The following is an 11,538-nucleotide window of genomic DNA, read 5'->3' on the forward strand; positions in this document are numbered from 1 at the left end:
AGCTCCCTAAATGTTATTTCTTTCCTCTTGCTTCTTCTTTGACCACGACTACTAACAAACCACAACCAACCTATCCTGGATGACCAACAACCCCCGACCCCGGCTTTCGGGGCCCTAGCATTTATGTGCCCTCTGAAAAGGTTCCAGAATTCCAAAGGTCACACACACTTGGGGAAATTACAGGCAGCTGGCAAACCATAGTCAGCTGCTGTTGGAAGCAGCCTCATGTCCCCACACCTGGGATTAAAATGAAAACACATTCTTACAATATTTCCATTTTTTGAAAGGCACCAAAATTCCAGAATTGTCACTACACCCTTCCCTTCTCTTCCCTTACTTCAGCTTACTATTTTCTGAGGATGATTTGATTAACCCTCCCACCCAGCATTTACCTCACTGAATGGCTTCATTTGGTAGGGTCTGTTTGACAGGCTGAAGAGGGGCCCAATGAACCTGCAGAATCAAGCCTAGCCCCACCCAGCAGGGCTTGCCTGCTCCTGGAACCCTATAAGAGTAGGTGTTCTTCAAGTAGGAAGCCTGAGACCTCTAAGGATAGAGGTAACTTTGGCCTCAGCCTCAGACTTAGAGCCAACGCTTCCTTTTCCAGAAGGCTCTCCAAGACTTCCAGGCAACGCCAGCCAACAAACAGCTTCACAGCTTCTCAGAGTCCGGCGTCAAGAGCGACACAAGAGGCCAGGTGTGCATTGTGGGCCAGGGAAGTGTTGGCCCTATATTAGATGAGGATAGAATCTGGGTGCACAACTCTGCTCCCCAGCTTGTCCCAGCCCTATTCCCTCCTCTTGCCTCCCAGGTCCTCCACCCACCTGACTAGTTCTATTTCCGCTCTATCGCAATGAGTCAACCGCTGTCTCTAACATCCTTGGAGATGGTTTAGGGACTCAGAGGTCACTGATCTGCACTGTGCTGAGCCTAGGACGGGCTGCTCTGCCCAGATACCTGGCAGGCAGGCAGTGCTCACCTCAGGGACTGTGTGTGGCTTCGGCTCCTTGACTGTGTCACTCCCACCCCCTATGCAGAATCTGACCGAGACCTCATGGAGGAAGACCCACGTCAGAGACTGCTTCACAGTGAGACGTCCCATCAAGGTATTGTTGAACTATTTTCCCAGGTTTGACTTGACTTAGGGCATTTCACCGCTTTCGACATCCGTATAGAGTGCACTGTGAAGCACAGCTTCCCTCCCATCCCCCTACTTTCTCAGTTTCCCACACCTTAGAGACAGACACATCTGTGTGAGTGGTTCTTTAAAAAAAAAAACAAAAACAAAAACAAAAAATGGAGGGAGGGGAGTTATACATGTAGCACACAGCATGTGTAGGAAGTCAGAGCACAACTTGAGGCAGCTGGTTCTCTCCTTCTACCCAGGATCACACTCACGCTGTCAGGTTTGGCAGAGAGTACCTTCACCTGTGGGACCCTCGCACCAGGTTCCGCACCTTCACCTGCTGGCCCTCACCCCTACTGGCCCTCACCCCTGCTGGCCCTCACCCCTGCTGGCCCTCACCCCTGCTGGCCCTCACCCCTGCGCTGTTCTCACTCATCTTGGAGGCAAGACCTCACTCTAGCCAAAACTTATCTGGAGTTCCAACCTGGCGTGGTCCTCCTGCCTCTGTCTCCCCAGTGCTGGGGTGATAGGAATGTGTTAACTATGCCCGGCTCTATTCTTTCTTTGGTGGTGGAGGCTGCAGCTAGGGTCTCTACCAGCTGAGCTACAAACCCCAGGCCTGCAGCCCCGTTCACTGAGTAACTCTTTGTATCTCAGACTTCTGCCATCTATTCTCCAGGGCCCAGATACATAGGTGGCGCCACATCGCGTCATCACCCTGCCCACCCATGCCGCGCTGGTTCTACAGAGCCCTGTGGTGCAGGAGAATCCCTCTCCCTTCTTGTAGCGCTCACTGCTTACCTAAGTTATTACAAGCTTTTTTATCTGTAGGCCACTCTCAGAACTTTCCGTGGCTGTTCGGATTAAAGCACAGGCAAGCTCGACATCTCCCCAAGCTCACCTCTTTAAGGCTGGCCCCGAACTTAGATGAGACAGGTTGTGCCAGTGCTGCAGCTGCACTCTGGGGTCTCTTTCACCACGGTCTGGGAGAGCCCCTCCCCAACCACCCCCACACTCACTTTGGATATTAACCCATTCCTTCCCCATATCGTTTTTTACTTTCTTTTGTGTTCGTTTGTACTTTTTCTGTTCATCAGCCTTCTAATTAAAAAAAAAAATGTATTATAAAAGGAATTCTTTTAGTTAGGCTTGATAGCATATGCCTGTAACCCCAGCACTTGGGAGATGGAGCTAGAACGGCTGAAGGCTGAGTGCTGATGTAGGCGGCCTACATGGTGAGACATGAACTTAAGAGAAAGGGAGAGGGGTTGTTTCACAACGCGTGTATCTGAACACGTTTCTGTTCGACTGTTCTTAGGTCCCAGGGTTAGTCTGGCTGGGTATTGAATTTAGGTCAGAAATTACTTCCCTTGAAGTGTTGGAGATGTTTTCTGTTCAAGATTCTAATGTTGCTTTTGAGTTTTTTTTTTTTTTTTTTTTTTAATGACCCCCTCCCCCACACTTTACGATACTATCAACTCCCTGATTTTCTGGTATTATGCCTTGGCCTTGATACTCCTCTGATTTTCTTACACTTTATTCCCTTTTTTTTCATCATCTTGGGATTCTGTTCTTTCTGGGGAGATCACCCTAATCTTAACTTCTAAGATTTCCATGGAGATTTTAATTTCTGCTTTCCTGATTTTAATTTCAAAAAGCTTCCCCCCACCCCCTGGATGTTCCTTGTGAAAGTGTCCTGTAATTGATTCATGGGGGGAAATTCTTCTCCTATGTCTGAAGGTATTCATTATAGGTTGGGGGAGGGTTCACCTGTAGTATCTTGGCATTCATTGTAAATTGGAGGAGGGCTCAGCTGTGGCATCTTTTCCTATTTCATTGACTTGTTTCTGTTCTGATGCTTGGCTGCTTCTCCGTGTGTTGACCCCCAGTTGCTGTTCATACTGACCCCATGGGCAGGGCTTGTGCCCTGTGGGTTCCCCTGGATTTAAATGGTTGGGTTATCAAGTGGGGAGCTCCAGATACTATCTCTGGAGTACTTTGAGGCTGCGGTTTTTCAGAGGGAACGTCTTCAGATGCTTTTTAGTGTCTTGTCTATTGAGGACAAAAATCTCCTCAGATAACATGTCTGAGTCAGGGCTTTCTATTTCATTCCTTTAGTCAGGTTTTTTTTTTGCGGGGAGGGGAGTGGGTAGAGCAGGGGGCATCTCACTAAGTAACACTGGCTGGCCTGGAACTCACTGTATAAAACAGGCTAGCCTTGAAAGCTACATATCTGCCTGCCTCTGCCTCCTGGTTTCTGGCATTAAAGGTGTGCACCATTATGCTGTACCCCCCTATGTAGAGATCTCAGTATCTCTCCTCCCACCCCACCCCCGTGTGTGTGTGTGTGTGTGTGTGTGTGTGTGTGTGTGTGTGTGTGTAAGTACTAGAGATGGAAGCTAGAGACTTGCACACACTAGACAAGTACTCTACTGCTGACTTATGCCCTCAGCCCATTTTTGTTTATTTTAGATCCATTCCTGTTGAGTTACCCAGGGTGGCCTTGAACTTACTTTGTAATCCACTCCTCAGAGTTGGGATCCTCTTGCCTCATCCTCCTGAGTACCGGGTACTATAGGCCTGTGTCACAGGCTGAGCAGTTTAAGTCTTTATCAATGTCTCTGCCTCTGCTCTGTTAGGACCAAATACCTGTACCTGGGAGTTTTTCTAGAGAGACTTAACACTTGACGGTTTCTACTAAGTTCCCCTGAACCGCTGCCTTCACACTCGGGCCTTCATCTTTTTAGTCTTTGTCTGAGGTTATTTCGTTTGCATAGCCAGCATCTCAGATGCAAATGGACCATATGTTTTTACCCTGTTGTGAATTTAATTGCCTATGTTTTTTAAGTGATTTTTAAAAAATTCATGTGTGTATCTATGCGAGTGTATGTTGCATGGGGGTTCCCTTGGAGGCCAGGTTTCCCTGGAGCTAGAGTTACATCGTTGTGGCTTCTGGGAGTCAAACTTAGGTGCTCTTAACCATTAAGCCCTCTCCAGCTCCCTGTCTGTGTGCTCCATCTGATTGCACATCTTCCTCACAGTGAGTTTTAAGTGTTTTGGGAAGGTGGTTCACACAGCAGCATGAAATTGAAAGGGGTGCTCCCATCCTTGGTGTTTTCACCCACCACTCTGGTATCTAGTCATTGTGGCCTGCAGGTCGCTGAACCCCTAAACCTCCAGCTTCTGCCATAGCTGTGACTGGGGTTGAAAAGGTGATGCGTGAGAGACTGGAAAGTCATGTGACTCAAAAGGTTTTCACCTGTGATGGCCACTGTGTGTGCCCAGATACTTCTTGAAGCTCTCAGTGTGTGTGTTCTGCATCCTTGTCCTGTTTCACCTGTCCCTGACTGAAAGTGGGTCAGAGAAACTGCCAACAGGACTGTTAATATGCCATAACACATGAGGCCATCACAGAGCACTTCCTACTTCCCCTCATCCCCTGCGGATTATCTGCAGGCAAACCTCAGATAATTCATATGGGTTGGAGTTTTCCTTTTCCTAACCACAAACTGGGAGACCCTTTACTTATGAGGTGAACTGTTTCTTCAGCTGTTTTTAACAATTGTTGAGTGTTCACAGAAACACCCGTACATGAGTTCTGTGGTAACAGTTAGCTTCTGGGCATGGGTGTCCTGCTACCTCCGACGTGCCTGGGTTAGCCTAGTGGAAAGCTCAGGCCAGCCCTACTCTGGCTGCTCTCACTGTGTCTCCTCTTCTCTCATACCCTCTGCCCCACCCTGCGTTGAACCCCCTGGAATTGTCAGAGATAGTCTAGTCTTTCCACAGCTGACCCCAGTGGCTCTATCTGTTCAGCTAGCATTGCTGCTCAGGACTTCACAGTGCTATCCATTAGGTGGGCACTGGTCTCAGGCTCTGTCTCTTCATCATGGGTCACACATATCCACATATCCACCCAAGCATTCCCTCTCTGCTTGGCCTGGCCCCCCCCCCACACACACACAGAGAGAGAGAGAGAGAGAGAGAGAGAGAGAGAGAGAGAGAGAGAGAGAGAGAGAGAGAGAGAGAGAGAGAGAGAGAGAGAGAGAGAGGGAGCGCCCAGGAAACAGACCTCATAGAGTTCCAGGTGCTGAGCTATTGGATGCCCATATACCTCAGTTGCAAACCTAATATTGAATGAATGTTTTTACCTTAGCTTTACCTTGGGGACAGGGATCCCCAGGCCTCCCTCCCACCCGCCCTGTGCCAGCAGGTTGCTTGGAGCTGCTCATGGTGGTGATAGGGGTGTCTCTGCTGTCTCTATTCCCAATAGCTTTTCTGGACCGTGCTGTCCTCTGGCACTGTCCTGCATGCCTCCTGCATGCCTACTTCCCTCCGGCTTCCATTCTGAAGGTCAGGGGCTCCCTCTGAGCTCAGGATAGCAAAACTGGCTTACCTTAGGGTTGCCTCTTTAAGAAGTGCCCCTCCCTCACTGAGCTGTTGTTTCTACTGTTGGGCAGCAACACTGTGACTGTGCCCACTTTTATAAAGGAAAACATTTAAGTGAGGCTGGCTGACAGGCTCAGAGGTTTAGCCCATTATTGATTGACAAGGTGGGCGAGCATGGCGGCATGCAGGCAGACATGGAACTGGAGAAAGAGAGTTCTGCAGCTGGATCAGTGGGCAGCAAGAAGAGAGAATAAGCCACTGGGCCTGGCGTGAGCTTCTGAAACCTCAGAGGCCACCCACAGTGACAAGGCCACACCTATTCCAACAAGGCTACAATCCTTTCAAATAATGTCACTCCCTATGAGCCTGTGAGGGCCATTTTCATTCAAACTACCACAGCTACCCTACTGCCATTCTTAGCTCTTTGCATTCGGGGCGTTCTCGGCCTTTCCCAGGAGCTTTCTCAGCCACTCTGGGGGGACTTTTGCAGCCACCCAACTGTCTTCTAACTTCGAGGACTGTGCCTATGCAGTGCCCATCACCATGGTGATATGGACCATGTTAACTCCTAACAATCATTCTGGTATAAAGGTGAGGAGGCTTTTCTGGCCTGGCACCAGTCTAGACACCTTGTCTGTTGTGACTCAGTCCTTCTAACAATCAGGAGTTCTTAGAAAAAGGAAACAGAGCATGGTGGTACACGCCTATAATCCCAGCACTCAGGGAGGCAAAGGCAAGCCAATCTCTGAGTTCGAGGCCAGCCTGGTCTACAAAGCAAGTCCAGCACAGCCAAGGCTACACAGAGAAGCCTCGTCTCAAAACCCAAACAAAAGACGCACACACAAAGGAAACAGTCCCAGAGGCATGAAATAAATCCTGAGCCTTCCAGTTCAGAGCATCTTCTCTGTGCTGCTGCTAATCTGCCACCTCCCACTGAGTGACAGCCCTTAGTGTGATTGGGTGTGTGCATGCGTGTGTGTATGTGTGTGTGGCTTCCTCCTTCTGACATCTAAGCTCATAGGAAAGATGCACCATGTCAAACTCAGTCTTTTTACTGAGCTTCAGATTCAGTTTATCCATCAGTAAAATGGGGCTATGCTGTCCCGGCCACAGATTGTGAGGAGGACCTGGGCAAGACCTGTTCTCACTGTATTGTTTCTCCCCAGACTCAGATGAGCAACCCGGAGAGCAAAGCTGTCCCTGTGTGGAGCCCAAAGACCCCGAGGAAGTAGATGAGCCTAAAGGGCCAGGCCAGCCTCCCAAACCCATTGCTCATGTAAGACCCATGAGGTGTGAGGCCTCTGAGCCCACAGAGCCATCTGAAGCTGCAGAACATCACGCTGGGAGAAGAGCTGGCCAAGTGCAAAGAGCTCACTCTAGGAGGTGGAGGCGCAGGCCGAGGCACAGGCAGTGGCAGAGGACAGAGGGAGGCAGCCACTGGCAGGCAGCTTTCTGGGAGTGGCAGGGAAACTCTAATGGCAGTGAAGGACCATACCCAGACCTGGGCATTGATGCTGGGCTGAGCCTGTCCACCTTCATGCCAATGGGCCTAGTGCCAATAGGAGTGGTCCAGCAGCCACCCATGGTTTACGGGAACTGGGTCGTCATGGGACACCAGGTTTCCATCATTTACTGCTACCTCATTCCCATGGCTGGCACAGTCTCATACTTCATGCAGCCCTCTTTCAGGCTCTGTGTGTATGGAGTCCCTGGGTTCCTTACCTTCTCTGTTCAGTGACTGGTGTCACCCAGTGTCAGAGCTACCTGCTTTTATCCTGAAGAAAAAAAAAAATACAGCTCCCAGAAGCTGATTTTATTCTTTCTCACAGTTTAGATTACAGTTCATCACAGGCGGGAAGTCAGGGTACCAGGCACTTACAGCTGGGCAAATCACATCTACAGTCAGAAGCATGAATTCATCCAAGGCTTCCAGATAATTGTATATTTGGTCAGACTTCTCTTCTCACCTGGCATTTATTATTTGACAGTTACATACATACACCCACACACATGCATATTACACACATGCACATTACACACACACATGCACACACATCTATCTTGATCACACTCTTTCCTGGACTCCCTAACACTTCCTCTCTCTACTTAAAAAAAAAAAAAAAAGACAATCTGTCATGCAGCCTGCGCGTGCATGAATGTGGGGGTCATCCACTGCAGAAAGTGACTCGTCCTCCGCTAGCAGCCGTCAATCAATCACACCAGTAACTCCCAGCTGGGCATGAAGCCTCCTGAGTCCTCCTCATCCAGGCTGCAGTGGTACTGGCTTGATGTTGCAGCGTGAGACTTTCCCAGGAATGTAATACCCTCGGAGCAGTGGAGTGACGCTAGACCCCTGAAACCACGTATGTGTCTATGGAAAGAGCCAGTTACAGACTTCACATGGAAAATGGCCGCTGGGATACAAGATAACAACGGATGGGACTGAGGGACACATCAGAACACTGTGGATAGAGGCAGCGCTGGACTATACAAAAGGGAACTGGGAGTGAGCAGAGGACTCCAGAGGCAGAGCCTCAGAGGGCGAGCGTATAAGGTCACTGTTCTCTGAAACAGGACATCCTGATGAGGAACCCTTGCAGTGTGAGGGCAGCAGTACTACCCTGTTCTGAGACTTTTTTTATTATGACATTTTATTGTGTGCATCTGTGTGGACATGCATGTGTCACAGCGTGTCTACAGAGGTCAGAGGACACCTTGCAGAGCCAGCTCTTTCCTTTTACCTTGTGCAGACCTGAGACTTGAACCCAGGCCTGCAAGCTTGGCAGAGTGCTAACCTGGGGCACCATCTCACCAGCCTGAGGACCCCAAGTGGTTGAAAGGAAATATAAAATTCAAAATATATTGAGGCATGACTGAATCAAAGAAAATTGGGTGAATCAACTAAAGGCACAGGGATTTATGGAAGGAAACAAGGAGAGAGCAAGCCACATTTAAAATACAGGCTGGGCAGTCGAGGTGGATGCCTTTAATCCTAGCACTTGGGAGACAGAGGCAGGGGGGATCTCTTGAGTTCAAGGCCAGTGTGGTCTATGTAGTGAGTTCCAGATCAGCTAGAGCTACAAAATGAGACCCTGTCTCCAAAAAAAAGGGGAAGGGCAAGAAATTGGTTGATAATAGCCTCGTGGCCTCAGTGAGAATATTTTAATGTTTTTTAAAAAAAAATTTTAAATCACTAATGGGAATTTGCTGCCAGGTTTTTTCATGGACGTCTCTGATCAAGTTTAAGTGCCCCCTGTCTTCAGCACTCCATGAAAGGTGAATTTTAAGTTGGACTTTGTACTTTAGAACGTTTTTGACCTGTTCATTTTAATATTTGTTTCTAAGAGAAAATGTCCCAGGAAGAGTTTTATTCTAAAATTTTTTTGTGTGTAGTCAACTATTCTTCTAAATAAATCCTTTTCATGGGCTTTGGTTGTACTGAGTTCGTTTTTGTAAAATTTCGCAAATTACCACGACAAGATGTGTTTAGAAAAGCTCTGCTGAAATTACAAAAGACGCCATGTTTGGTCCCTCCATCCTTGTTATTTTCCTGTAACCATGCAAGCCTGTTCAACATGTGTGGGCTCTACCAGCATGTGTGTGCTCTAACAAACATCTCTCCTATAGGTCGACTTCACACGCAGAGTGTTCCATCCATGTTAGTCACACTTTTCTTGTTGCTGAGATTAAATGCCTGACAGGAATCAATTTAAGGACATTGATCTTGGCTCACAGTTTGAGAGGGTACATACATTCTGTGATGATGGGGAATGCATGGAGGCAGAAGTGCGAACTGCCTGGTCACATTGCACCTGCTGTCAGAGGTCAGAAACGTGGGCAAGGTTGTAAAACCTCAATCCTTACCCCTAGTGTTGCACTTTGTTCAGCTTCTCCACCTCCAGAAAGTTCACAGGCTTTTATTTCCACATAACACTGCTACATGGGTACTGAGTGTTGAAACATATGAACCTGTTGGGGGACCCTTCACATCCAGACCTTGGCCACCAGCTTCCAGAATCATCCGGAGGCAAGCTCAGGCATCAGGCATGTGTCACAGGTGTGCCAGGTGCATTGGGAGCTGTCCCTTTGGATCCCACGGCTCCTCAGTCTGGTCACGAAAGCAGTGGGGAACACCTCGACAGGTCTGCGGTGGTTCCCTGGTTTGTGATTATCTCAAGTGAGACTGGGGGATATCATCCCAGAACCCTTCCACATGTACCTCCCTTTCTGCTCCCCAGCATTTCTACACAGGATGTACCAGCCCTGGCTATGCCGTTTCTAAGGCCACATGTTTACACACAGGTCTGTTGTTGTTTTGAGACAGGGTTTCTCTGTGTAGACCAGGCTATTCTCCAACTCACAGGGATCTGCCTGCCTCTGACTCCCAAGTGCTGGGGTCAAAGATGTGCTCCTCCACCACCACCCAGTTGACACACAGATCTTAAGGACCAGTCTGCTTTTTTTTTTTTTTTTTTTTAAATAAGACAACTTATCAAACTTAGACCCCCATGTCAAATGGTATGGTCTGTTTTATTTTAATAAATGCTAAGAAACTGCATCCAGATTAAGCTCTCACTAATGCCAGCTCTCACAAGCTGTGCGTGATGTAAGGCATCACTCCTGGCAGGCCACACTGGGGCTCTGGAATTTTTGGCAATATCTTAGATTAAAAACAAACAAACAAACAAACAAAAAACCAGAAAAACCATGTTACCTTGTTTTTGTTCTAATTAGAATTGCCTTGGCTATTAGCAAGGTTCCAGATCTTTCTTATTTTTGTTTATCTACCTGTTCTTATTTCTTTGTTCAAGGTCAGCATATCTCCCCTGCACTGCTCTGTGGGGTTCTACGATTTTGTCTCTTCCTATAGGAATCTGTTGGAAGCAGCAAACCTGGGGGGTTCTCCCCCCACCTCCTTCTTCTCCTCTCCCCAGGCTGCCTTGCTGGTGCTGTGGGGCTCAGCGCTATCACCTTTTAGTTCACCCAGGGGCCACCCCATCACCAGGGCAGTCTCACCACCTCTTACAGGTCCCCTAGTCTGTGATGTTGAACTTCAGGCTCACTCAGTGGGGTTAAGCCACACTCAGACATCACCGTAGGGTATTATAGAAGTCCCTGGACTGGCCTAGAGAGAATGGACACCTGCAGGCTCTCCCAGGCCTCTGACTCTCCTGCCTGAGGCACCTGTTTCCTGGCATTCCAATTGCTAGCTTGGGTTAGCTGAGCTGCTCTGGGCGAATCAGGCCTAGAAACATCAGGGACTCTCCTGCCCTTGGCTGTGTGGTACCCTATGCCTGTCTGCTTCATGATCATTGGCTAGGATGCTACCCAAGACCAGATATGTTCAGAGCTGGGAGAAATTCTTGTGTTTCTTGGATTGGTCACCTCTTTCTTATGTCACTCAGTCTGGCTCCAGAGGAATGCACCTCAGCCTTCCTTTGGGAGTCTCCACTCAGGACAGACACTCCCACCTTCCTCCTGCTGCCCCAGACTCCTTTCTTTTTGTTGTTGTTGAGTCAGGGTCTTATAACCCAGGCGGAACCTGGATTTGCTCAAGGAGGTCTTGACCTTCAAGTCTGCCTACTTCCACCTCCTAAGTCCCGAGCTCACAGCCTCTCCTACCCCACCCAGTTTATCTGTTGTCGAGGTTCGAACCCAGGGCCTTGTGTATACGGCCAGTGCTTATCCCATCGAGGCCTGGTCCCAGAGCTTTGGATTATTATAGTAAAACCAGGATTTTATTTTGGTGGTTTGAATTAGCTAAACAAGAGTCGAAGGGGCTCCTCCAGGGAGCTAGCTCTTCACATCATGTCAGAGTTCAAGTACCCAAAGGTCACACAACTCATGGACTAGTTAAGATGGTATACGGAAGTGTGGTCATGTGATGAGGGAGGTTGGCGACTTAGGACCTATTGACATGAGTCTGTGAATGACATTCACTAATATAGTTGTTGACTCACGTGCGTGTTCTTTACCCCAGCTCTTTGCTTATGCACACACTCAACCGTCCAGTACCTGGGTTATGG

This window comes from Acomys russatus, chromosome 13 (genome assembly GCF_903995435.1).
Source record: "Acomys russatus chromosome 13, mAcoRus1.1, whole genome shotgun sequence".
Lineage (NCBI taxonomy): Eukaryota > Metazoa > Chordata > Mammalia > Rodentia > Muridae > Acomys > Acomys russatus.